This window comes from Polypterus senegalus, chromosome 9 (assembly GCF_016835505.1).
Source record: "Polypterus senegalus isolate Bchr_013 chromosome 9, ASM1683550v1, whole genome shotgun sequence".
Classification (NCBI taxonomy): domain Eukaryota; kingdom Metazoa; phylum Chordata; class Cladistia; order Polypteriformes; family Polypteridae; genus Polypterus; species Polypterus senegalus.
In genome coordinates, this window is record NC_053162.1 from 64,908,180 (window position 1) to 64,933,807 (window position 25,628).

The window sequence follows — 25,628 nt, forward strand, 5'->3', positions numbered from 1 at the left end:
TATTCTTTATATGCATTGACATTTAAATTATTCTCCTCAGCTCTGAAATGGATGAGGGTTAGAAAAATGGATAGATTCATGAATTTCACTTTTAACAGCTAAGCCACATCTCAAATGAGCAAGAGAGTTTTATTTGAATACACTATACAGCAAAAATATCATCATTATAATAAAAATTTATACATTCTACTGATTATACTAGTACCAATCCTTCTTCCCAATATTATTTTGATATTGTGCATAATTTTAAGGTGAAAGGAATGCTTTTTATTAGGCTTTTAAAAGATGTAGAATAATCAATTTAGTAATTTTATTAGCATCATTTACTGAAATAGTAAACATATAATAATCATGTTTTCTTTGTAGCAGATCTTACTGTAGATTAATTGTTCAGTATTTTCAGTTAAAAATCCATATCTGAAGACATCATAGTATTGTTACTTCTACCTGAATTAAAGAGAAACCTTAAAAACACTGCAAAATTGTGTTGTGTAAGTACTCACCAAAAGTTCACATTTTCATACTTGATTAATAGTATATTGTAATCAGAACTAGTTTCTGGAATGAACTTTGCTAGCAGCATCTTATATCAGTAATACAGCTTTTAATGAGCAACAGCTGTCATTGTGGTTTCCGCAGCTCTAATGATACTTGTATTTTGTGGAGAAATGATAAGTGGAACAAATGTTTACCTAGATATGAAACAGACGAACAATTGTGGAAAAGGAATAAGGAAGAAAGTGCCAGAATCTAATAGTTAACATCTTCTAGAAAGGCACAAAGAAAATTGCTATGAGCTAGTCATAGCTAATGCATTGCAAGATAACCAGTAAAATGATTTTGGGAATCTGCACATCAATCAGTTTTCTCTTTTACTAAGGAGGTGAACTGATGTGGTCATACACTGTTTTAAAACTAACAGCATGTCAGCATAGTATGTAAGGTATATGTTTACTGATCATTTAGTACAATTAAATGCTTATTTGAACAAGAATAATTTGTGTCAAACTAATTGTAATTACTCATTAGCTGATTTAATAAAAGTCCATTTTCATTAGCACTTCCATTATTAAAATGAAAACAATTAGTAGCACTTTATGTGCTACGGATCAGACATCATCTGAATTACTTGGTGTTTTGTTGTTCACAGCAGTGCAACAGCAGTTCTGTCCCTGTCTTGCTTACCTAACTATTAAACAGGTTTCTTAACGCGACTCAACCAAATGTGAAAAAAAGAAAAAAAAATTTGTGGAGGAACCATACCTTTCATATGCAACTCCAGCTGTGATCAATTAAAGTCATCCCGAACAAGTCGCTAAACAATCAGTAATAATATAACACCATTTATTTTCTTAGAAGGGCAAAAGCAGGAGGGAAGAAATGGTGATTAAAATAGAGCTGAAAACAGAATTTAAGAAAAATGTACACTATATTGACAACAAAAAAGGTATGTAGTACTGTATATAATAAACTATTAGAATGTAAACTGTGCCTGCATATTATGCTAAAGCTCAAATAAAATAGTTAAACTAGTATCACATTTAACAAATAATGAAGTAAAAACACATTTTTATCATATCTCCTAATAACATTTGACATACAGCATACTGTATTTTGTCTGTAAACTTGTGATTATATTAGTTACACTGAGTTGTTTTTTTTTTTGTTTTGTTTTCCTTCATACTTTCAGTTCTTAGTTCACCTGAAGATTCTTTCCAATATACCAACAGAAAGACGTTTAAAAATGAAAAAAATGGAATCTGCTTTTGAATGAAGATAAGAGAATGTCCACTCTGTCATTGTTTTCACAGGTTAGTACAGGATAGGCAATGATGTTTGGCATAAGTTTCTGATATCTCTTTTTTTCTCTTTATCTATCTGCTGAAACTACCATCATATTAGGTGTCTAATCTGATATAAATCTGATTAGATTAGATTCAGATTAGATAGATGTATCTATATACAAGATAGTCAATGATGTTTGTTGTTAGTAATTGATATCTATCTATCTATCTATCTATCTATCTATCTATCTATCTATATGAATTTTCCTCTTTTTTTTTGAAAATCACAATGAATTATGCTATCTTTCATGTAGACATCCATTTACAGTATGTCAATTTTTACATATCCCATGCATATTGTGTATTATACACCCCCATGGACAATTTATGAAGAAGTTTGCTAACTGCAAAATAGACATACAGGCCTTAACTGAACATTTACACATTTTTCATTGTGAATGAGTGTAATAGTACTCAATATGAAATAAGACAGAATAAGTGAGTTCATACGATTTAGGGGAGCAGATGCAACTTTACAGAATACGCTGTATAACCCATGATAATTTTTTGCAGCAATGCATGTTAATGTTTCTAAGCTATTTAATGAGCATAGAATCTTGTAGTGTAGAGTAATTAATTATACTTCATATATAATAAAAACAGAAAAGTATATTTAGTATATGCTAAATATACTGGAGTTGTTCTCTGAGTATTGTTCACAAGTTTGCTGATAATGGGAGTGTAGACACAGGAATATTGGGTATATATATTAGGTAAGCTCACTTATGTTTCCTGTTATTTAAACTTAATTTATGAAATACCTTGGTGTAACAATACTATTACTGCCAATAATAATAATAATAATAATAATACTTAAGTGTAGTACAATAAAAATGGTAGTCTGGTACAAGTTTCTAGTTTAAACTTCCTCTTTTTTTGTTTAGTAAAACACGATAGGTTTTAAATCAGTTATACTTTTATGTACACAATTTAATAACGACTCAGGCTGTTTTTAGTTGCTGTAAAAGTGAATTACTAAAGCATGATCTATAGACTTCCTGCCTTTTATATTTGCATGCTATTTGCTATCTGTGTTCAATACTATTCTATATGTTCAACATTATTATAAGCACATTTGTTGTGAACAACAGATTAGGAATAGAAAAATCTGGTTTCTAATGCCTTTATAACAGTGTTCATTATAATTCAAATATAACCAGATCAAAAACAACAAACTTGATGCCTGTAATTTTCTAGAGTGCAGCATAGTTTTTCCAATATTATCAATTTTCACACCTTTCTTCTTCAGTCTCTGCTCAGAGGTTAAGTACAGGGTTTTTCCACTACACTGGCAGTTCCACAGCCCATACTGTATAGCTGTATTTATTTTATAGACTAATTATCATTGTCAGAACAAACAGAATTTGTGATATACTTCTACTGGCATTCCACACTAAACAGATAGTGTAACATAGTGTATTTCAAGCACACAAACATTTGCCAATTAGTGGATGCTTATGTGATTCATAAGCACCAAGAGGTTTTCAGAGTCGCCCACTTGCAGACCACGTATGTTCTATGGCCTTGTTATGTATTTCACATTTTGTGACATGCATTATTGGCCATTTTGATAACAGCAAATGTAATATCAAGTATCTGTCTGTTAAAAATATTTTCTGCTAAGCTGCACATGATTTAGCAGCCATTAATAAAATGTGTGTAATTTTAAAAATTATTCACTATATTTCTAACACAACAGTAATTATTTTTAATACATGCTAAATTATACAAGTCTTTTATCCCTATCATTTTATTATTCATCCTTTTTGTCAATTTTGTGTAGATATTAAAAAAAGTTTTAAAAAATAAATTATTAATTAAAAAAATGTTCATATATAAATATAACATTATCAGACCGCTTTAATCTAATTACGGGTCGCAGTAGAACTTTATAATTATGTTTTTATAAATTCCTAAATTATATTTACTTAAGTCTAAATTTAAATGTGCTTATTTACAGTATGTACTGAATACTATATTTTCTAATATATACATTGCCTTACCCTGCAAACATATTTATTTCTCTAAATTATATTTAATTATGTACAAATAATCAAACTACTATAAGCAGTTTGTAAAGGTGTATTAAAAATGTGTCACTTTAAATGTTTTCACTTTAGGACATACATTACACTGCGGTGGGCTGGCGCCTTGCCTGGGGTTTGTTTCCTGCCTTGCACCCTGTGTTGGCTGAGATTGGCTCCAGCAGATCCCCGTGCCCCTTTAGTTAGGATATGGCGGGTTGGATAATGGATAGACGGACATACATTACACTAATAATTATGGCATAAAGAATATCTGATGAATTTCTTAAATGCAGTGTCAGTTTTTAGAAGCGGTGTTTCAGCCTTTTTTGTAAACAGCATAACGCATTAAACTAGAAAATATCATATTTAAGTTTACTGTATGATGAATATAACTGTTGGGTGCATATTACATAGTGTTTAACACAGATTCATGATCTTAAAGTTCATAGACCCCATTCAAACTTGATTGCAGTTTTACTACTTTTGTGATCTTTGGGTTAGTTGCAGTCTATTCTGGCTTCATCTCTTGCAAGGCATTACGGAACACTGGAAAAAACAGCAATCACACATTTGTTTACACTTCAAAGTAGTATTACAGGAAATGCATTTAAATATGTTTAAATACATTTAATGAACAGACATTATATATACCTTTGCATGTCCAAACACCTCTGATGATGCTAATAATGGCACTAAGTTAACTTCCTACACTGTGGCAGCAATCAATATAATGTGTATATTTTAACAAACCACATGATTATCATAAAATAATTCAGAAAGGTTTGTTACTTGGTGTGAACACAGGTCTTTTTTTCATGCTTTTGTTTTTATATATACATCTCTTTATGGATGTACAGTATATGTGTCACCTGTACATTTTGAGAAGCTACTCAAAGAAACATGATTCAAGACCATAGGAGGAAAATAACAATATGTAATACTGTCATATAGTAAAATACATTAGACTTTAGGTAAATAGAAACAACAAACTGTTTAGTGTTTCTTATTTATTATTCATTGTTTGAAGTTGAAATTTAGGAAGTGTGAGTACAAAGTTTTGACATATGAGGAAATGCAAAATTTGGCATGGGAGGTTGAAAGGTTATGGATATGAAACAGATTTTGCTGCTGAGTTGAAATATTTAAATAAAATGTCCCCACTAATATAACTACTCCTAAACAAAATGTCTTACCTCTTTGTCCCTCCCCAATGGGTTTACAAACACAGTCACTATACAGATGCCGGTCATAAAATTAGAATATCATGACAAAGTTTATTTATTTCAGTAATTCCATTCAAAAAGTGAAACTTGTATATTAGATTCATTCATTTCACACAGACTGATGTATTTCAAATGTGTATTTCTTTTAATTTTGATGATTATAAATGACAACTAATGAAAGTCCCAAATTCAGTGTCTCAGAAAATTAGAATATCTATTAAGACCAATGCAAAAAAAGGATTTTTAGAAATGTTGGCCAACTGAAAGGTATAAACATGAAAACATCTCGGAAAATTAGAATATTGTGAAAAGGTTCAATATTGAAGACACCTGGTGCCACACTCTAATCAGCTAATTAACTCAAACACCTGCAAAAGCCTTTAAATGGTCTCTCAGTCTAGTTCTGTAGGCTACACAATCATGGGGAAGACTGCTGACTTGACAGTTGTCCAAAAGACGACCATTGACACCTTGCACAAGGAGGGCAAGACACAAAAGGTCATTGCTAAAGAGGCTGGCTGTTCATAGAGCTCTGTGTCCAAGCACATTAATAGAGAGGCGAAGGGAAGGACAAGATGTGGTAGAAAAAAGTGTACAAGCAATAGGGATAACCGCACCCTGGAGAGGATTGTGAAACAAAACCCATTCAAAACTGTGGGGGAGATTCACAAAGAGTGGACTGCAGCTGGAGTCAGTGCTTCAAGAACGCACACGCACAGACGTATGCAAGACATGGGTTTCAGCTGTCGCATTCCTTGTGTCAAGCCACTTTTGAACAAGAGACAGCGTCAGAAGCGTCTCGACTGGACTGCTGCTGAGTGGTCCAAAGTCATGTTCTCTGATGAAAGTAAATTTTGCATTTCCTTTGGAAATCAAGGTCCCAGAGTCTGGAGGAAGAGAGGAGAGGCACAGAATCCACGTTGCTTGAGGTCCAGTGTAAAGTTTCCACAGTCAGTGATGGTTTGGGGTGCCATGTCATCTGCTAGTGTAGGTCCATTGTGTTTTCTGAGGTCCAAGGTCAACGCAGCCGTCTACCAGGAAGTTTTAGAGCACTTCATGCTTCCTGCTGCTGACAAACTTTATAAGAGATGCAGATTTCATTTTCCAACAGGACCTGGCACCTGCACAAAGTGCCAAAACTACCAGTATCTGGTTTAAGGACCATGGTATCCCTGTTCTTGATTGGCCAGCAAACTCGCCTGACCTTAACCCCATAGAAAATCTGTGGGGTATTGTGAAGAGGAAGATGCAATACGCCAGACCCAACAATTCAGAAGTGCTGAAGGCCACTATCAGAGCAATATGGGCTCTCATAACACCTGAGCAGTGCCACAGACTGATCGACTCCATCTCACACCGCATTGCTGCAGTAATCCAAACCAAAGGAGCTCCAACTAAATATTGAGTGCTGTACTTGCTCATACGTTTCATGTTTATATCTTTCAGTTGGCCAACATTTCTAAAAATCCTTTTTTTGCATTGGTCTTAATAGATATTCTAATTTTCCGAGATACTGAATTTGGGACTTTCATTAGTTGTCAGTTATAATCATCAAAATTAAAGGAAATAAACATTTGAAATACATTAGTCTGTGTGTAATGAATGAATCTAATATACAAGTTTAACTTTTTGAATGGAATTACTGAAATAAATCAACTTTGTCATGATATTCTAATTTTATGACCGGCACCTGTACATAGTTAGAGTTGCACAGACATGATGTCACAAGCCGCAAATCACAATTAAAGTGATTTTATACTAAAATTGAGGCAATTTGTTTAAGTTTATTTGATATAACCATCAGCATGGTATTGAATGAATGACAGCATCCAGATTGTGAAATACTTACTTCTTGGTCTAGATACTGTAATATGACGATAATTAGAAAAATTTGTAACTATTACTTGATTGCTAATGAACAATCAATTCCTATTTCACAATTTTCTTATAATATATTAACCATTTTAGAAGCCATAGAAGGAAATTCATTACTTATTCAGTTTGGCATTCATTTTCTATTGTTCTTTTTGCTAGCCAGGCTATAGAGGAACTAAATCTTATCATAGCTGCAATGAGATCAAGCTAAGAATTAGTGTTGGTTGACTCTCTAAGAAAAGTATGTTTCTGTAAAGATTGACAAAGTCTGGCATTGAATAGAATGAGATTTCATGAAAGATTTTAGAAGTGAGAAATTAATGCTGTTGTGAGAACAATGAAAAAACTATAGCAACAATTGATCAATGAATAAATACAGTTTTCAAAGTGACATACAAAATGTGAATATACAGGTGTTAAACACTGAGATAATCAAAATTATTCAGACTTTTAAGGTAACATTTTCTGCCGTCCCTAGAGTTAAGATATGGTTATTTAAAAAATAAAAACATTTGCTTGTAGTGTTTCTAATAAAATTACATTTTATGAACAAAGAAGATGAAATGTTGGATTAGATCAGGAGGAATTTAATCATTTCAGTGGTTTCCCTTTTACAGCAATACATTTCTGTTTTAAATATTTCTAAGCACACACCCTATAAATATCAGCAAAAAAAAACCCAGTAATTTATATGTTCTGTTTATGAAGAAAGCATATTTTGTTTACTTTCTTGCACTATGTATTTGCACATGTATTTAGGTATATGTCTGTCACATCATGGGGTATTTATATTTGTAACACCTGTCAAGTCTGCCAGTATTTAGCTGTCTATTAACCCATTTATAGGTAATATTTTCTGTTTAAAATATATGTAGTGTTTTGCTAATAATCTATTGCACTCCCTCCATGTAGCCATAAAAGGAAATTAAATATATACACAAAAGAAAAAAACAGTTGCAGGTTATCTAGCAACACATAGGAAGAGTTATACATTATGCATGTACATGTGAACTAGATGCTAAATTTTAAAAGTTAGCTTTGTAAACTTATGTAAAGAAAGGTATTTTTATTGGTTTACATAACTTAAGCTTCAGGTGGATAGTGATTAATGTTTGGGTCTTATGCACTGGAGCAAGCGTCCAGCACAACATAATATATAAGAATATGTTAATAAATTTCAGATTTTCTTTTACATTTGCACAGATAAGTAGCTTGTGAGTGTAAAAAACTGAATCTTCTGACTCAAACAAACTAGATACTTTTAATTGAACTTATTTGCTTTCTACCACTGAAAATGTATTCTTGCAGATTTCCTTAGGTGTGAAACCATTGGAGATGCACTGGTAGATGAATATTTTTTATTTTTAATAACATAACATTAAATACGATCAGTATTGTTTTTAATATTGCCATCTTATTGATCCACTGTCCTGGGAGTTTGAATCCTTTGGCTATTTGCTTGGTTTGTACAGTTTACACTTTTTCAGTGTCTGCATGGGGGATTCTGTTATTTAAATGCACGTCCCAAAGATGATTTCAATTGGTAACGATAAATTAACTCTGTAAGATTATGTGTTAGGTGTTAGCACGAGTGGACCTGGTGATGGATTAGTATTTAATCTAGGGTTGCTTCTTACCTTGTACCTAAGGTTGCCAGGGTGGGCTCTGTTCATCATGACCCTGAAATAGATTGGGGGGTTTTGAAAATTCTATGTTAGGTTAAATCTTCTTTAGATTGAAATAAATTGCTCAGCTCATGTAATGACACTATATAAACACATAGGATTAAGGTGAATGCATTTGGGGCAAAACAAATATAATAAAGTAATGTTAAGACTTGAGTGACATGTTGATTCCATGGTTGGTATTGCTGCTTCAGAAGCTCCTGTAGTCATTTGCCCAGTCACTTTCTATATGGAGTTTTAAGGCCTTCTCCTTATCTATGCAATTTTCTCCGGGTCTCACATGCTTTTCTCCAATATTCCAAACACACAAATGTTAGATTACTGAAGGACTCAAAATTGCCTTAGCATGAGTGAATGTGAGTATATGCATGAGAGTGCCATGTCATAGACTGGCACAGCTTCCTTTTTTTTCTAAAGTTGCATGCTTTGGCTCTTCATTAGCCCGAATGTATTACATCAGTAAGAATGACTGACCTTTGAAGCAGTTTGCAATTATTATTAAGTACATAACCATCACCATTACCTAAGATGGCTTACTGGACCAGGTTACATTACATTTGTAGCAAGACAGAGTACGTAAAAGAGTGATTGTCAAACAAGATCTGAACCAATAAGCTTATGGTTTAAATTGCAAAGTCTTACCTGCTACCCCAAATTGTCTATTATGTTTTCTATTGTGAACATATTAAAGACCTCTGTTTTACACTAATCAAGTTATTTAGTCTACATCTGCTTATAAGCAGAAGGAGCAATAAAACATAACTTAAATCTGAACAAACATTACCCCACAAAAATGCAAAATTCTGTTTAATTCTGATCAAATAGCAAGTTATACAATGTAGAGAGAGATAACACAATCACACAGTGGTTAGGACTGCTGCCTCACAGATCCAAGGTCCTATGTCTGAATCCCACTAGTTCTGTGTAGGTCTTTCAACTATGTCCCCAAACCTATTAGTTAGAGTAACTGGTTCTGTGGATGCTGCAATGGACTGGTGTCCAATCCGGAAGTTATTTATTCCAAAGCTGCTAGGACCACCACACAGTGTCAAATTAGATTAAGCTGGTTTAATTGTACAGTATGTTATTATAAACCACATAACAGAATTTTAACTCAGTCATGGACACACCTAAACAAACAAGGCCAGTGAATAAACTGACATACAGCTGTGTCAAATGTTTTGCAACAGATGTTTACAATAGATGGACTGAACATATGAAAGGAGTGGAAGGATACTGTAAATTTGCATTTTACATAGACATCCATTATGTAATATTGCTTATTTTGATAGGTATCTGAACTTGTACTATTACTCCTTTGCTATATTTCATACAATATACTCTTTAATTGATTTCCCCTTCATATCATCCTTTAGAAAGTTCTCATAGACTGGAATTGCATTCATGGAAGGCGCGTTCCTTTTGCTCACTGGGATCAACCATACGTACCATCTTTTTCTGATCCCATAGACTAAGCAGGTAATGAAAACGGATGTATAGCTAATTGATGAAATTGTTTTATATATTACATACATTGATATTGTTGATTTATTAAGAAACTAGCTATGGTACCTGATGAAGACAGGAAATCAAATAATTTTTAAAAGTTTGCTATCTCTTGCCCTATGTGTACGTTTAGCACCTTTCCTCTGTAATTGCGTGTGTGAACGTCTCTTAACCAGCACTCCCTCTCTTGAGCACTTTTTTGTAAAGCTTGCTTCTCAGACTCTCTCATTATTTCTGAGGCACCTTGTTCACTTCTTTTCCAGATTTATACTTGCCATCTTTGAAGGCGATTCTCTCAGCATGCCTCATGTGCATTTACTCCTACTCATGAGTCTCACACTATCACTTCTTCTTTCGTTGCATCTCCACAGCCAAACTGGCCAATCATAACAAAGCTATACTCACCAATCAGATTGCTCAGAGAGACTGGACAAACAAATCTTAGTGTTGATCTCAGTATGTTATATAAACAAAATTTGCAAATAAATGAATGCATTGTGAAATGTGTCAATAAATAAATAAAAACACAATGACATATGAACATAAATAATTAAACGTTTCACTAAATATGTGTTTATTCCTTATTTATTTATGTATTTGTTTAAGCATTTTTTCATTTTAGTGATGCCACATACAATATGCATTATATCTTAAAATGCATCATTTCAATTTTACCCATTTAATTTAAGAAGGTGGGCTCTAGTGACTATTACTTTTTGATTGATGAATCATCAGTGGAGTGGACTTTGGACTTCGCAACTTTACATATGCCTATGGCCCACACAATTTCCAAGGCAAGCAAAAAATATGCTCAAAGTTGTGACTATGTGTGTCCATGACAGATATCAGTGCATAAAAAAAATGTTGATCAGCATTACTGCATGAAGTAACAACTTTAATTCAAGAAGCCTTGAATTTATCAACTTCCCATAAGTCAGAATCTTAATTGTCTGCCTATTAAGGTAGCACTTGATGTTTTAAGATTTACATGCACTCTACTGAAGATGCACTGATCAAAAAACAGTACTTGCTCTACCACCTCAACAGATGAAAATGACAGTTTGCATTTCAAAGCATATTTCATGTTGTTGATGTGTCAATGATAAAGAAGAATATCAGAAGATTAAGAAATGAATAAAAACATAAAGAACAACAAAAACATTTTTCATGACACATTGAAATATTTATGCTCACATTTCATTGTGTTTTTATTTATGTAATGCCATATTTATATATTTATCTTATTTTCTCTGAAATATTTCTCCATAGAAAAGCTAATCATCTTACAGCAATAGTGTAAACAGTGCCTCAAGGTGATGAGCATTCTTCCATTCCAGAAACATTTCTCAAATACTCTTTCTTGCTTTGTGATCCAAATGTTTCTTTAAAAGATACCAACAAAGGGGATAATTTTCTTTGACATTCTAAGACAGATTGGAGTCTCCTTTATGATAAGCTTCTACTTCTGTTTCATTACTTGAAGCATATATGTCATCTGCCTCTGATCCTATACTTAATTAAAGAACTATTGATAATGTTTAAGATGAAATGGTGGGACAGTCTTTTGAGATGTTGTATCACATATTCCTTGAAAAGTTTGTGCTTTCTTCTATATAGGGTTTTTCCAGTGTGAAAATACAGGGCAATTTTGTGGCAGTGCTGATCCACAAAATTAGCAAAATATACCAAAGGCATAAAATAATGATGGGGTTTATTACACCAAGAATATACGCAAAGGATGGTTTCCCAAAACTACTGAATAAACAAAACAAAAGCAAATTCCTGTTGCCTTTCTAGGCTTAACTACATATACAGGCACTAAACCATTATCTGTATAGTGTGCTGGCTTGTCCATTTATTGGGTACTCGTTAAATAGCTTTAAACAACCACTACTACTTTGCTTTTTTCTCTTTTTCTTTTCTCTGAACTGCCATCCTTCTTCTTCCCACTACATACTCAAATGCGTAGTGATGTTGAGACAGCATTATATCCTATAATTGACCTACGTCCAAGGTAAGAGATGTTTTCAGGAAGATCTGGGAAGGTCCTGAGCTTCTGCTAGTGGTCCTAGGTAATTCTACATCCCAGAAAACCAAAACCTACTTAAATGAATAAGTAACTCTACATCCCTGAGTCCCAAAACTTCTTTAAAGGATTTTGTCTTAAGGGCAGATCCCTAGCTTCTGCCTCTCATGTAGGGATGATACAATATCATTTGTTTCCTTCTGAAAATGTGTGAACAATAGTGGCTAAGAGATCTTGCCATCTCTGGTGTTGGTTCCCTGACTTCACTGATTTTCTCTTAGGTGGTTCAGGCATCAACAACCTTTGATGGACCACCTGCCCTCTGGTATTCAGGAACAGTATTTGCATACTTCCATTTAGGTAGTAGTTGTCTTTTACTTGTGATGGTAGCTCTATCTACTGCACTTTCTGTGCATCCAGCACACATGTACAGGGAGCACTCTAGTCTGTTTACCTGTATTGACACTTGGATAAGCCTTCCTGTGAATAGTGTGGATTCCTTTTTCCTTAAATTGACTTTACAGCATATCTACTGTTGCAACCATGCCTCATGCCTCTTTCACACCCATGTGCCAGCTCAGAAACCTGTTACACTAGCATTCTGGATTCCTTCGTCATCTGAAAGCATACTGGTTAGTTTAATTGGTAAAAAATTGCATTATAAATTAAACAAAATGTGTATGTTTCAATATGCCGGTATATTAAAATACTGACAGATGTCTTGTTTGTAATTTCTAAATACAATTTTCTGCTCTGTTTTTAGTTATCAGCGTTCAAAAGTGTCCATGCACCTACAGCATAGAACAGTATGATTGACTGTCTACTGTAATTTATACAAAGGTAACTGAATTAGACATTACCTGGACTATAATATGAGACTACAAAACACTAATAGGGAACATAATGAACCTTTGTCACTTGAGAGGTCCATGTAATTCCTAAAGTCACTGTATGTTATGTTCATTTCACATGAAGAATAAATTACATTCATGCTACACTATTTACAGAGGATCATCAATAAACTTTTTAAAACACATGCCAAATTATTTTGCATTTTCAATTTCTAAAAATGTTTCTATAACACTTCACTTAACCATACTTTATAATCATCTAATATTGAGTAGCTCTGAGTGTCACAGCAACAAGGAGACCAGGGTTCAAGTTCTAGGTGCTTCCTACATGGAGTTTGAATGTTCTCCTCATGTCCATGTGGGTTTCCTCCAGGTGATCCGGTTTCCTCCCACATTCCAAAGACATGCAGTTTAAATGGATTAGTCATACTAAATTGAACTTGGTGTGTGCGTGTTCATCCAGTGGTGAGATGACCTCCTATCCAGGTATTGTTCTTGCCTTGAGATTGGTGCAGGTTTAGAAACTGGATGAAGTGTGCTGAATGTATGCATTTTCTAAAACATTTTATAAACTTTTGAACATTATATTAATCCCTGCAAATATTTAAAAGAAAGAAGGTACAGTTGATTGCACTGTTGCCAGGGATCTGGTGTTAGTTTCTAGCCAAATCTACATGATAACCGCAAATTCCCCCCATGTTGTTGTATGTTAATTTTTTGGCCTGTATTAAATTGATCTGCCTTACTTAAGCAAGTCTGTGAATTGAAAAAAGACACTATAAAATAAATATGAAATAGTTTTCATAATAAATGAAAATACCAATAGGCTTGCTCAAACACCTATATTAGTTTGAACTCCAAAATATTTTCCTGCATTTTCATTAAAATTTAATTCTTTGAATCTGTTTACAAATACAAATTTAGATTTATTTATTTGGTAAAAAGACTGTGGCTGAAACTATAAAACTATAAATTGATGGATTTGCCATCAAAGGAAGCATGTTGTTAATAGAAAAAGTATTTTATGTATTTCAGAGGTGTTAAACTTAACATACATATAATCACGTTCATTTAAATTTAACTTGTGCTGTGACTGCCTTTTATAAAAAGTATTTTTGCAGATGTTGCTTTTGTACTATATATTCTCTTCTCATATCTGTTGTCAACACCTTTGCTTTTGATGCTTTACCTGGAAGCTGATTAAATTATAAATAAATAATAAGGCCAGTTTTATCTTTTAGGTTTTGCAACTCTAATGATGGTCTGATTAGTGAAATAAAAGCCCTCTATAGAAAATGGTACCCAATTAATTGTTTAATCACTAAGCAGGTTTAGTGTGGGCTGAGAGTATACCTCCTCTGTGGCATCATTATTAGGAAGTTAAAGTCCTCTGAGATTCTTCAGTCTATTCTACACAGCCTGCCCTAGTCTACTGAGCTGGACTAAATCCATGTATTCAACAAGAGGAAATCATTATCTGGTAGTAGGATCGGAAGTGTGCTAGTCAGATGATCTTCATTTTTAAAGAGAATTTCCAGGGTTGCAAGTCAAATACACATGCTTGGGGTCAATGAACAAACTGAAAAAAAGGGAACAAAGACCTTGCCCCCAAAGAGAAAATCCCAACGGAGGACAATTTAGACCAAGCATATTAACATGTAAAAACTACACTAATTTGTGTTTTGCTTATATGGGAATTTCTTTTTTTTCACTCTCCCTCAGTTTCTTCCCATTATGGTCATTTTAAATTGTTTCTTGCTTTGGTTTTATTTTTAGTTTTTCTTTTAACTATTTAAAAATTATATATGTATGTATGTATGTATATATGTATGTATGTATGTATCTATCTATCTAACTTTAATTTTTGACCTTATAGCACTCTTTAGGTGCAGATTTTGGTCCAGATGTTAAATTCACTAAAGGATTATGGACACTGAATTCTATTTAATGTTGTTTAATACATGTTTCTATTTTATTAATCACACTAGCATATACATCAATCAGCAGTAACATTAAAACCACTGACAGGTAAAGAGAATAACATTGATTATCTCATTACAATGGTACCTGTCAAGAAGTGGTTTATATTAGGCTACAAGAAAACAGATCTTGAAGGTGATGTGTTGGAAGAAGGAAAAATCTAAGCAGGAAAGATTTGAACCAATTTGACAAGAGCCAAATTGTGGTGGCTAGCTGACTGGGTCAGATCATCTCAAAACAGCAAGTCTTGTGGAGTGTTCCCAGTATCTATAGATAGATAACCAACTGTAGTGGTTAGTACTTACAAAAAGTGGTCCAAGGAAGGACAACCAGTGACAGGGTCATGGGTGCCCAAGGCTCATTGATGCATGGGGTGAGGTGGGGGGTTGGTAGGCAAAGACCCACTGTAGCTCAAATTGCTGAAAAACTTATTGCTGATGAGAGAAAGTTGTCAGAACATGTAGCAAACTGCAATGCACTTTGAATATGGCTGCATAGCTGCAGACTGGTCATGCTTATGCCTGTCCACCACCGAAAGCACCTATAATAGGCATGTGAGCATCAGAACTATCCAATAGAGCAATGTAAGACAGAGGCCAGGTCTGATCACTCATGTTTTCGTTTAGATTATGCAAGTTTAGATACAGCCAGTTCTGTGTGTGTTGTTCACCTCTGGAAGAGATGGCTGCAGGATACACTGTGGAAAGAATGTAAGCCAGTGGAGGCAGTGTGATGCTCTGAGCAATGTTCTGCTGGGAAGCCTTGGGTCTTGGGTTACTTTGACACATTCCATCTACCAAAAGATAATTGCAAACCATGTACACTCCTTCATGACAATGGAATTCCCTAACAGCAGTCGTCTCTTTCAGCAAAATAAAGCGCTCCGCCACACTGCAAAAATTGTTCAGGAATGGTTTGAGAAACACAGCAAAGTGTTCAAGGTGTTGACTTCACCTCCAAATTCCCTAGATCTCCGTCCAATTGAGCATCTGTGGAATGCTGCAAATACTACCCTGCCTTGTAACTTACATGACTTAAATCATCTGTAGATAACGTCAAGGTGCAAAATACCACAGGACACCTTCAGGGGTCTTATAGAGTCCATGTCTCAATGGGTTAGAGCTGTTTTGGTGGCACAAGAAGGACCTACATAATATTAGGCAGGTGGTTCTAATGTTGTGGCTGATCGGTGTAAGTTAGCCAAATATTACCAGCATTGTAAAGCAGTTTTTACTGCTACTATATATCAGAGGAAGTCATATTGCTCTGAACTGCTACTGTGTAATTACTTTTGAAACATTTATTTCTTAAACACGGAAATCCAAAATATCTGCCTGGGTTCTACATTTTTATTTAGTAACTAATAGTAATAATTTGCTCAATGGAAAAGATATGTCATTATTTTCCTTTATGTACTGCTAATATATAACTAAAATCTAAAGCCAAAAGGAAACAGACAGAAGCATGGTGTAAGATTCTGGTGCAGTCGGAGATTTAATTAACTGTTTGCAGTATTTTTAAAATTTCTATTGACTTCATGATAAACTTAGTTATCACATTTTGTTTATTAGAAATTATTGTGCCATTAAGTCATGTTAAAAATAAAAGCATTAAAATTGCAATTACATGTGTTAGTAAAGTACATAAAATACATGTTTTTAAAAGAACTTTACAATAAAATTCAATATATTTCAAAATGGACCCAATATAGGTATGTGGGGATTGAAATAGCTTTTATAGACAGCAGTTTCAAGCTGAACTGATGAAACATTTGCATCATTTGATGTTCTGTTGTTAATTGCTGGTTCTGGAGGGTTTATTGCTATTTGTAGTTCAGATTTGTAAACATGTAATATAAGTAGTTGCAGCACGCAAGACTCAGTATGTGATTTACTGCCTTGCTGTGGCTGTTGAAAAAGTATAAGATAAAAATACACAAAATATACAAATTAATGCAGCCTTTCTGAAGAGAAACTTTTGAACAGTAAACTAATCCATAATTGAATTTGCACAGAACATTGCTCTGTTTTAATACAGACATGTCTGATGAATTGCCAGTGGTTTTCAATGGGAGTTTTTGAAATTTCAAAACTTGGTACTATACACTTTGTTCAGGATATCTCAATGAAAATAAAAATTCTGTATAAGTTTCATTGAAAAATAAGTGTACCAAATATCAACAAAATTGGTCTATTGGAAGACAAGTTGTGTCATGCAGACAGACAGACATGCTGATGACAGTAGGTACTTTTCTGAACAGATACAGAAACTACTAAAAAGTAAGTTATTTAGCAAAAGATAGCTTTTGACTCAGTGGATTTACTGCCATGAAGACAAGGGATAAATACTAAATACACAAACAGATTTTAATATTCAAAAGCAATAAATGTGAACAGAACATTCAGAGAAAATCCAAAAAGATTAAGAACACAGTCCTTTACAGGGCTCAGTAGTACAAGGCCCAGTTATTCTGAACCTTTTTGGATGCCAAGGAGAACCCAGACCACTCTGCTGGATATTCACTGTTTTAACTATTTCCAACTACTGATAAGTACTGTTACTGTTTTGTTCTTGTCAGTGCTTGGTTCACGGGGTGGTTTGTGCCATAATTTTGATTGAAATATTTTTCACTTATAGTTTTTAAGGGTTTCTTACTCTATTTTCTTTGAGTGGTCTGTTTACCTATGCTTCTTTTGAATGTTTACACCTGTGTGCATATTTAGTATTTGTAACTTTACTTAATGGCATTAACTCAACTGTGTTGAATGCTGTCCATGTTATATGAATCTACTTTTTATGTTTATTTCTTTGCTTTTTTTTTCGTCCATTTGTCCATTTTATGGACCTTCGTTATCTATTTACATGGCCATGGGGAGTCAACAATTATCTAGCGATTTTGGGGACAAGGCAGAAACCAGTGTTTAACACATCAACAATTCATAATAGACCAGTTTAAAGATTCAATTTATCCTAAAGTACACATCTCGGGATTGTGAGAGGAAAACCAATGCAGACATAGGAAAAATGTGCAAAATCCAGACACAGAACTATTAGAGGTATGCTTTAGGATCTTTTAGATTGTGATACACTTAGTTTATACAGGGTACTCATTTAAGCACAAAATGTTTATGGAGTGAAATAGAATAATCACAGAAGGTGACACTCTGCATAAGATTATTCTGAGAATGCAGTTATACTATAAACTTTTGGGTACTGAGTTGGAACAGTGGCTGTTTTAAAATCATACAGCAATAGGGTTATGGGGGTAACAGTAAGTCTGTGTCTTCTAAGTCATAACACAGTTTTAATTCATTATTAATCTGACAATAAATCAAGAACTGGAGTTTTTCGTAGTAATGAGAGAAAGAAATAGTCTCCTTTTATCCATATGTACTTGAAGAACAAAAATTGGGAAGATATAGTTTCTGCTTAGAACTCACTGGAGTATTCTTATCATTTTACATTTTTTGAATGCTTTTTGATAACTAATCATAACTATGGCATAATTCCTACCTAGGACGCTGTAGATTTGATACAGCAAAGCTAACTTGAGCAAAATTCCTGTCTAATATCTTTTTTGCATGAAATCGTGAAAAAAATCCTTTGACAGAATGTTTGTGTTTTCACTTTAACATTTTCTGCTTGATTATTAATCTTGACAATGCAGGACATTTTTACTTTGGGAATGTTGCTTTTGTGGCAAACGGACATATTGCAGTCAGTTCATTGTATGTATTGTTAGTGACTGAATTCACTGATGGTATATACTTACAGTATGCAATCAACATTGTTATATTTGTATTTAATCTGTGCTCTCTAGTTACTTGTGTTTATTACTGATATGTGAAATACTCTTTTACTTTAAAGTGTCTTAAATGAATGCTTAAAAGATATATATGTGAAAACTGTGTAAGAGTTTTTTGCATTTGCAAAGCACTGTATATATATATATATATATAATAACACTGATTTCTCTCCTCCCTTCCACTTTTCTCTCTAGAATGCTTTATACTAAAGTGAAACCTAACCCTGTCTACTCCCAGGCAAATGGCACTGGAATTTAATTCATTCTACATATGCTGTGGGAGTCCTGTATCATTCTGTATCTTGCCAGGAGAACAGTTGCTACAGTGGAGCGGCAAAATGGTAACGTAATTATTCATTGGAAAATTCACAGGTGGACACACCAAATATCTGCTACTGGTCTTTCATTGGGTATGTTCAAAATAGAATAACTTTGAAATGATGAATGGATTTAGTGTCGGGGAAGTTAATGTGAAGTAAATTAAAGACAACAAAGGCAGAAAATAGACCCAGAACCCACTGCAGAAGGGAAAGAAAAAGATTAAAGACTGGTCAGTTGTTACTTTCTGGATGAATGTCACAATTGACCTTGTAGATCAGTTGCCTTTTTAATTTATCCAGAGGGTAGTTACTAAATTAGAAAAGGACACAGTCTTTAGCCATTTATAAATCACTCCGGGCATATTTTGACCAGTGATATTATATATTTTGTTTCCCTTAGAAGATATCCAGTTATTTGTCCTCCAAGTAAAGAGAAAAGATGTTCAAACTGAAGGCCACTACAGGTATCACGATTATGCACATCCAAAGAAAATAAATAAAAAGGTTAACTTAGCTTTGATATTTTCAATATATCACTTTTTATTCTTACTATAGTCTCTGCATAAGGTGTTGTCCTGGTTAAAATTTTCCCTTGCTTTAATCAAATTTTTTTCTTTCTTAAGTAGATTCTCTGTATTATGAAGTAGAGAGGTCCCATAAAAAAATCCCAAAATACCTACTAGAGGGAGTGGGGGCACCAACCAACTCTTTCTGCACATGAAGGGCAAGCACAGGATTTTATAAAAAAAGAGGTTTATTATTGCAAAATTGCTCTGAAGACAGCAATGATCTAAAGAGCACAAAATACACAAGAGGGGATGCCTGAAAAGTCAAAGGCAATCCAAATCAAACATGTCCCAATCACAATTACAGAATAAAAAGTCAAAACAGAGCATTAGGTCAAAAATCTAGTAAAATCCACAAAGAGCAGAATCACAGCAAAAGACTCTCACCAACAGCAGCACATTCAATGAACCACAAGGGACTCTTTGACACCCATGGCACACCCAACCAACCAGGAAACGGACTCTCCCTGAATGACCTTTTCCAAGATTTCCTCCATGTTTACCCTACAACTGTACCCTTTTTTTGGGATGTTTTTTCTTGTCTCCTTAGGGAGTCAAGGCTGAGAGGACTGTCAAAAATAGGGTTTGTTAAAGTCCATTGTGGCACACCTTGTGTGATTTTGGGCTGTAAAAAAAATAAATTGTTGTTGTTGTTATTGACTGTGGGTTTTTTTAGCCTTTATAGGGCTGACTGCAATCCCTTGCGGTAATGGACAGGGGCACCACCACTTGGGGAACCACCCACAAAACACACAGAAGATAGCAAATGAATAAAAAACAGACATTAGAACCTGAAACATATCAGGTTCTAACATAACGTAACAGTAATATAAAAGCAGTTATGTGCATTATTTTTGTTTTATTTCTGGGATTGGTTTATATAGAATCTAGTCTAATATTTATTTTGTGGTGAAATAAAGTTAATTTTATTGCTGTCTTGATTTTCCATATTTAAATGACATTCTTTGTAGTGATCAAGTGACTGTGATTGTCATGTTTATAACAGAAGTTCACTCTAAATATGGCTTGTGTTCTTCATTATCCCTCAGTGGATCCAAAATACCCTCACTATCATTAATGACAGTTACAGAATTAAGCAAGTACTAGTGCTAGGTTTGTTTTTTTTTTAGCTTTGACCACCTTCAACTTTGTTCCTGGTTGCTTAATCTTGTTTTGATTTTGGTAATTTTCACCCTAACTATCCCCTTTGACCACAATTCCTTGCCATGTTTTCCTTTCCGGGTTATTCTTCGTTTACAGCTCTCCTCTGGCACCTTGCATGTCCTTAACAATAAAGAAAATGTAACCAGATCTACATCTATGTCATAATAATAGTTAAAGACTGTCTGATTAAACAAATATCAAATGCAACATTAAAGATTGGCCTAGTTTTACATATTTTTAAATACTAGCCAAAGCCCACTGTAGCATACGGCAGTGTAAGAATAGGAACGGAAAACAGTGAGAAAGGAATTCAGAAATCAAGAAGAAATAAATACTTCTTGAAAGACACAGTTGTGAATAGGTGTTTTGGTGGTGACAACAGATAATGAGTCGAAAGATCTAGAAAAAGCCATGTACAACTGGCCGTGGCTGAAGACTAGTTGTTAGAATTATTGTGAAGAGTATACAGCATGTGGGTATGAGGAAGACCGCGCTTCTGAAATTTGATTACGTAAATATAATCAATAACAACCTCAAAAAGATGTTGTTGTAAAATGTCTCTAAGTAATTCCTGCAGCTTAATCCAAAAGACTCGTACTACAATATCAGGTCTGTGCTCCGATCTTTGGGTATCCGACAATGCATGTAAAATTTCCAGCGAAGCAGGATTACATGTGAAAATGATAAATAAATGAGGCTGTCCGAATTTATGTACTATGGCCATGGCATCCTGCTAGTTTTGTTGCATGTGTCTTGGACTTCCTGGAAATGTGTAATGTGAATGTAATATGATCACTTTGCCTACACGTACGTTGTTATTTTCAGCGTTTGCTTGCAGTGCATCTGACAGTCCTTTGTATTGTTCCACGCGCAAATCTTGTTGATCTAATCTGAGATAGTTGAGACGCACGCCCTCAGTTTTAACATACGCATCTACAACGTACTGTTGGAATAGTTTGCCCGCTGGACTGCAAAATACTAAATATATTCCTCATTGCTAATCTTTTCTAATAAAAATTGGCACTGAGTAAGCCTTATTCACTTGGCCGGTCTTTTATCTGGAACATGTCAATCTTTGTGCTAGCCAATGTCTCCGTAAGGGAATAAAAATGGGTAAATCATTGGATCGCAATTCATATTGAGTGTGGAAATCTGTTTGCAAGAGTTGCCTATGGGACAGATGCAAATGTCCCTTTCGGCAGGCGGTTCACCATCTTCTCCGACGAAAATCGCTGCAACATTGGTGTGACATGTCGGGGCATTGTATAGTCATAAATCCTGCCTTAGGTTTTCCTCAAAAAGCATTCGTACAGATGCTGTTGGATTTGACTGAGCGATTTCATGCATGTGTTTGTATGATTTAGCGAAGGGATTGATGGTTCTGAGCATGTAATCTAGCTGGAGAAGTGAATTTTCGGTTCATGCAGAGTTTACTTTATTTTGTAAGCGTACTTCAGAAGATTGGCGCGAAATGCCGTGTCGGCTGCGTGTGGGTGGGACTAGTTTTGAGGAGGAGCCGCTGGCAGCATGAGGAGGGGTTTGGAAGAGGACGAATAGGAATCGAGAAATGCCGTGTCGGCTGCGTGTGGGCGGGACCGGTTTTGAGGTGGAAGCAGGCCGAACCAGAAAAGAAATATATATAAGACAGTCAAGTATATAACCTCATATAAATAGTATTTGGTAAAACTTCTCATAGCAGCAATAACCTCAACAGAACACTTCCTGCACTGTCCTGACAGATTCAGTACTTAGGAGGCATTTTGGCCCACTGTTTTAGTTGTTCCATATCTGCAGAATATCCTGTTTAAATTATTTCATTCAGATCATTTCAGTGGGATGGAGGTCAGGATTTGAACATTTCCTCCATTTAAAATGGTCTTAAATTCAATCCTTTGCTTGGTATCATCATCATGCAGAATGAAATCACAGGAAAATGTCTTGATATGTCCGGTAGAATTTTCTAGTGCAGGTTGGAATTTGTTGCACCCTCAATGATTGCAAGCCATCCAGATAGAAAACTATCTCCAAAGCATAATGCTTCCTCCACCATTCTTCACAGTTTAGTTGATGTTTTGTTGTTAGTTTACAATGGTTTGTTATCTCCAGAAATAACATTGTGTACATTCACCAAAAAAGTTCAACTAGTGTCTTATATGTCCATTATAATGTAGCACTGTTGTGTTTAATGAATAAGAAGGGAATGGTCTTTTTCATTAAGGTCAAACAATTTTTCTGCTACTTCATGCACATCCTAGTTTGTGTTAATCAAAGACTGAGTTTAAAGCTAAATGGTTTAAGGTGAATGGCTCTGCAGAAATAACAAGAACCAAACAAAATAGATTGTTTTGAATCAGAAGAAGGAATTGAGCTGGCATCTTTTTAAAATTAAAGTCCAATTCCTTTCAAAGGATGCTGCCTGTCATGATTTCACTTCTGATGTAGATTTTCTTACACAGTCTTCATTCTAGTTAAGCAGACACATTTCAGAGATATAAAAAAAAGTTGCAGAAGAGTTTCACATTTGCTTTTGGATTTAAAACACTTTCCTGATACTTATCTTTATTCCTATTTTTAAACATATTGGTTCTTATATCAAAAAGTAAGTGGCAACAGTGGTAAAAACTCTTCTTAAATCTGAAAACATGGCAGCCATTCCTGCATCACAGAATGAGTGGTGTTTTGTCCTACTTCAATATAACCTCTGTCCTTTTTACTTTTTAAAAAGTGTTCTTCTCCATATTCTAATTCCTCTTATTCTGCTTCCCTTTGGTGAATACTAAATGATGGCTAAATACATAAAAAGATACTTTTTAATAGTTTACTTCTTATTTTTAGCTAGGTGTGAATGTGTAGGAATAATTGGCCAGTATCTGACTATAACATTTGTTGGTGTAGTTTTGTTCCCATCATTAGTTTTAAACAGTACTGTCAAAATGTCATTGAGAAACAAGTGGAACGATGTCACTAATTTAATATTTTAAATTCAGATGTCTAAAATATTGGATGCAGTGTAATTGTATCCCACTAGCATTACTGTACTTGTGACCTCTAATGTTATTTTAAAGTTTGATTAGGCTATCCATTTAGCTGAAGATGCAAGAACTGGGATACTATATTCATCAACAGAAGAAAATAAAACCACATGGTGCAAGTAGTTCTTTACATGGGACTTGATGATAGCCATATATATGAAGGTTTGTTTTTCGAAGAAATATGTTTGCAAATACCTTACCGGATGAGTATTTTTTGATTTTGGGTGGTTTAAGGTATTTATTCTGTCAGATTTAAAACATAATAAAATGGCAAGTAATTAATTCTTCCTGCAGCTGTTAAAATATTTACAATCATTTTTATTAACTACTGCCTGCATGATGTCTAATGACAGAAATAATTGTTAAATGTGTTTGGTCATAGTCAATATGTTTCATTGTGCTATATATCATAAACTATTGAAACAGGTCTGTATTTTTGAATTACACCTATTTCTTCATCATAGCTTTCTTTCAGGTATATGTAAGAACACCTACAATAGAAAAACAAATGTTCATTACCAATACATCAAATACATTGCTGTTGTTTAGCTATTGAAATGTCAAAAATTACTTTGCTTTTCTAACATCTCTCATTTTTCATGAATTATAAACCACCTTATTCTTCCACAATCTTTTTTTCTTTTCCCTTTCCTTTCACTGTAGAAATATGTTGCCCTCATTAAGCAATAGTACTGTATATCAGAGTTCCCTGAAATATTTGATCACAAGAATGTTAAAGAGTAACTCTATCAGGGTTATATTGGGCTAACCAGATTAACATTTCCACTCTTATTGTATACAACTGCGAGTTTTTCCTTATTTATGTGCAAGTGTATTGGAAAATGTAAGTGACAAAGTAATATATGTGTTTCTTCCTTCTTATGTACACAAGTTTTATATTTTTAATTTCAGCACACGTGACCAGGTTAACATCTCATTCTAGCATACTTAAGTTTGATTGATTGTTTTAAAATGTGTGTGAGCAGTGATAAAGCCAGAGCTTTAAAATACTAATGCTTAGTATTTCTTGATAACTGTTAACTTCTGTTATAACACAAGTTTAAAAGTGTATTTTAATTAGTATACTGACAAGCTCTTAATGAACAATTTCAAAGTATCACAAGGCCATTGCTTAAACGTTTCACAAATAATGCATTCAGCCAGCAGGGAAAAATAAAGAGGCAGCCAAAAGATGCAAAGTTTAGTGATAGGCTTATGTGGTAAGAAACAGACAAACAATTAAGAAACTGGAACAATTTTACAAAACAGAAGATATGTTTTTTGCCTGTGAGCTAATAGCATCCTCCTCTCTGGCCCAAAAATGACATTGTCAGGTTTAGAAATCTGAATGATGGATGTAAATATAAATTGGGATATTAGTATACAAATTTAATTATTTATCAATCATAGCATTTGTGTATGCTTGCTTGTATGAAATGAATACCATAAATAGCTATTTATTCTAAACAAGTTTTTATTTCTCCGTTTAATTAGCAACTGTCAGATAATGTAAGCAATCTACATTTTATGCAATTACCAAAAAAGAAGCAATAAATCGCATTTTCTTGAAAAAGCAATGAAGCAATGGACTTTTCAGGCTGAAAGCTAAGAAGACACTGATATTCATGCATTCTAGTAGAGTAAGCTTGTTGCTTCATAGAAAATTAATGCAACACTATGAATGTTTAAATTTATGTTCTTTTTTAGTTTAAAATTGTGTTATG

At 34.1% G+C, this 25,628-nt stretch overlaps 1 long non-coding RNA gene across 6 annotated transcripts in view; it reads left to right on the forward strand.

Annotated features, from left to right (window-relative positions):
* Positions 1-1,361: 1,361 nt before the first annotated feature.
* The window catches only part of LOC120535374, a 63,820-nt gene continuing 39,553 nt past the window's right edge, over positions 1,362-25,628 (forward strand). For 2 of the 6 annotated variants that reach the window (XR_005634890.1, XR_005634891.1), the window contains exons 1-6: positions 1,362-1,447; positions 1,691-1,811; positions 10,031-10,133; positions 19,018-19,163; positions 19,543-19,606; positions 23,938-24,066. This is a non-coding gene — a long non-coding RNA (uncharacterized LOC120535374). The remainder of the gene's footprint in view (positions 1,448-1,690; positions 1,812-10,030; positions 10,134-19,017; positions 19,164-19,542; positions 19,607-23,937; positions 24,067-25,628) is intronic. The other 4 variants (XR_005634892.1, XR_005634894.1, XR_005634893.1 and 1 more) reach the window with 4 other exon arrangements.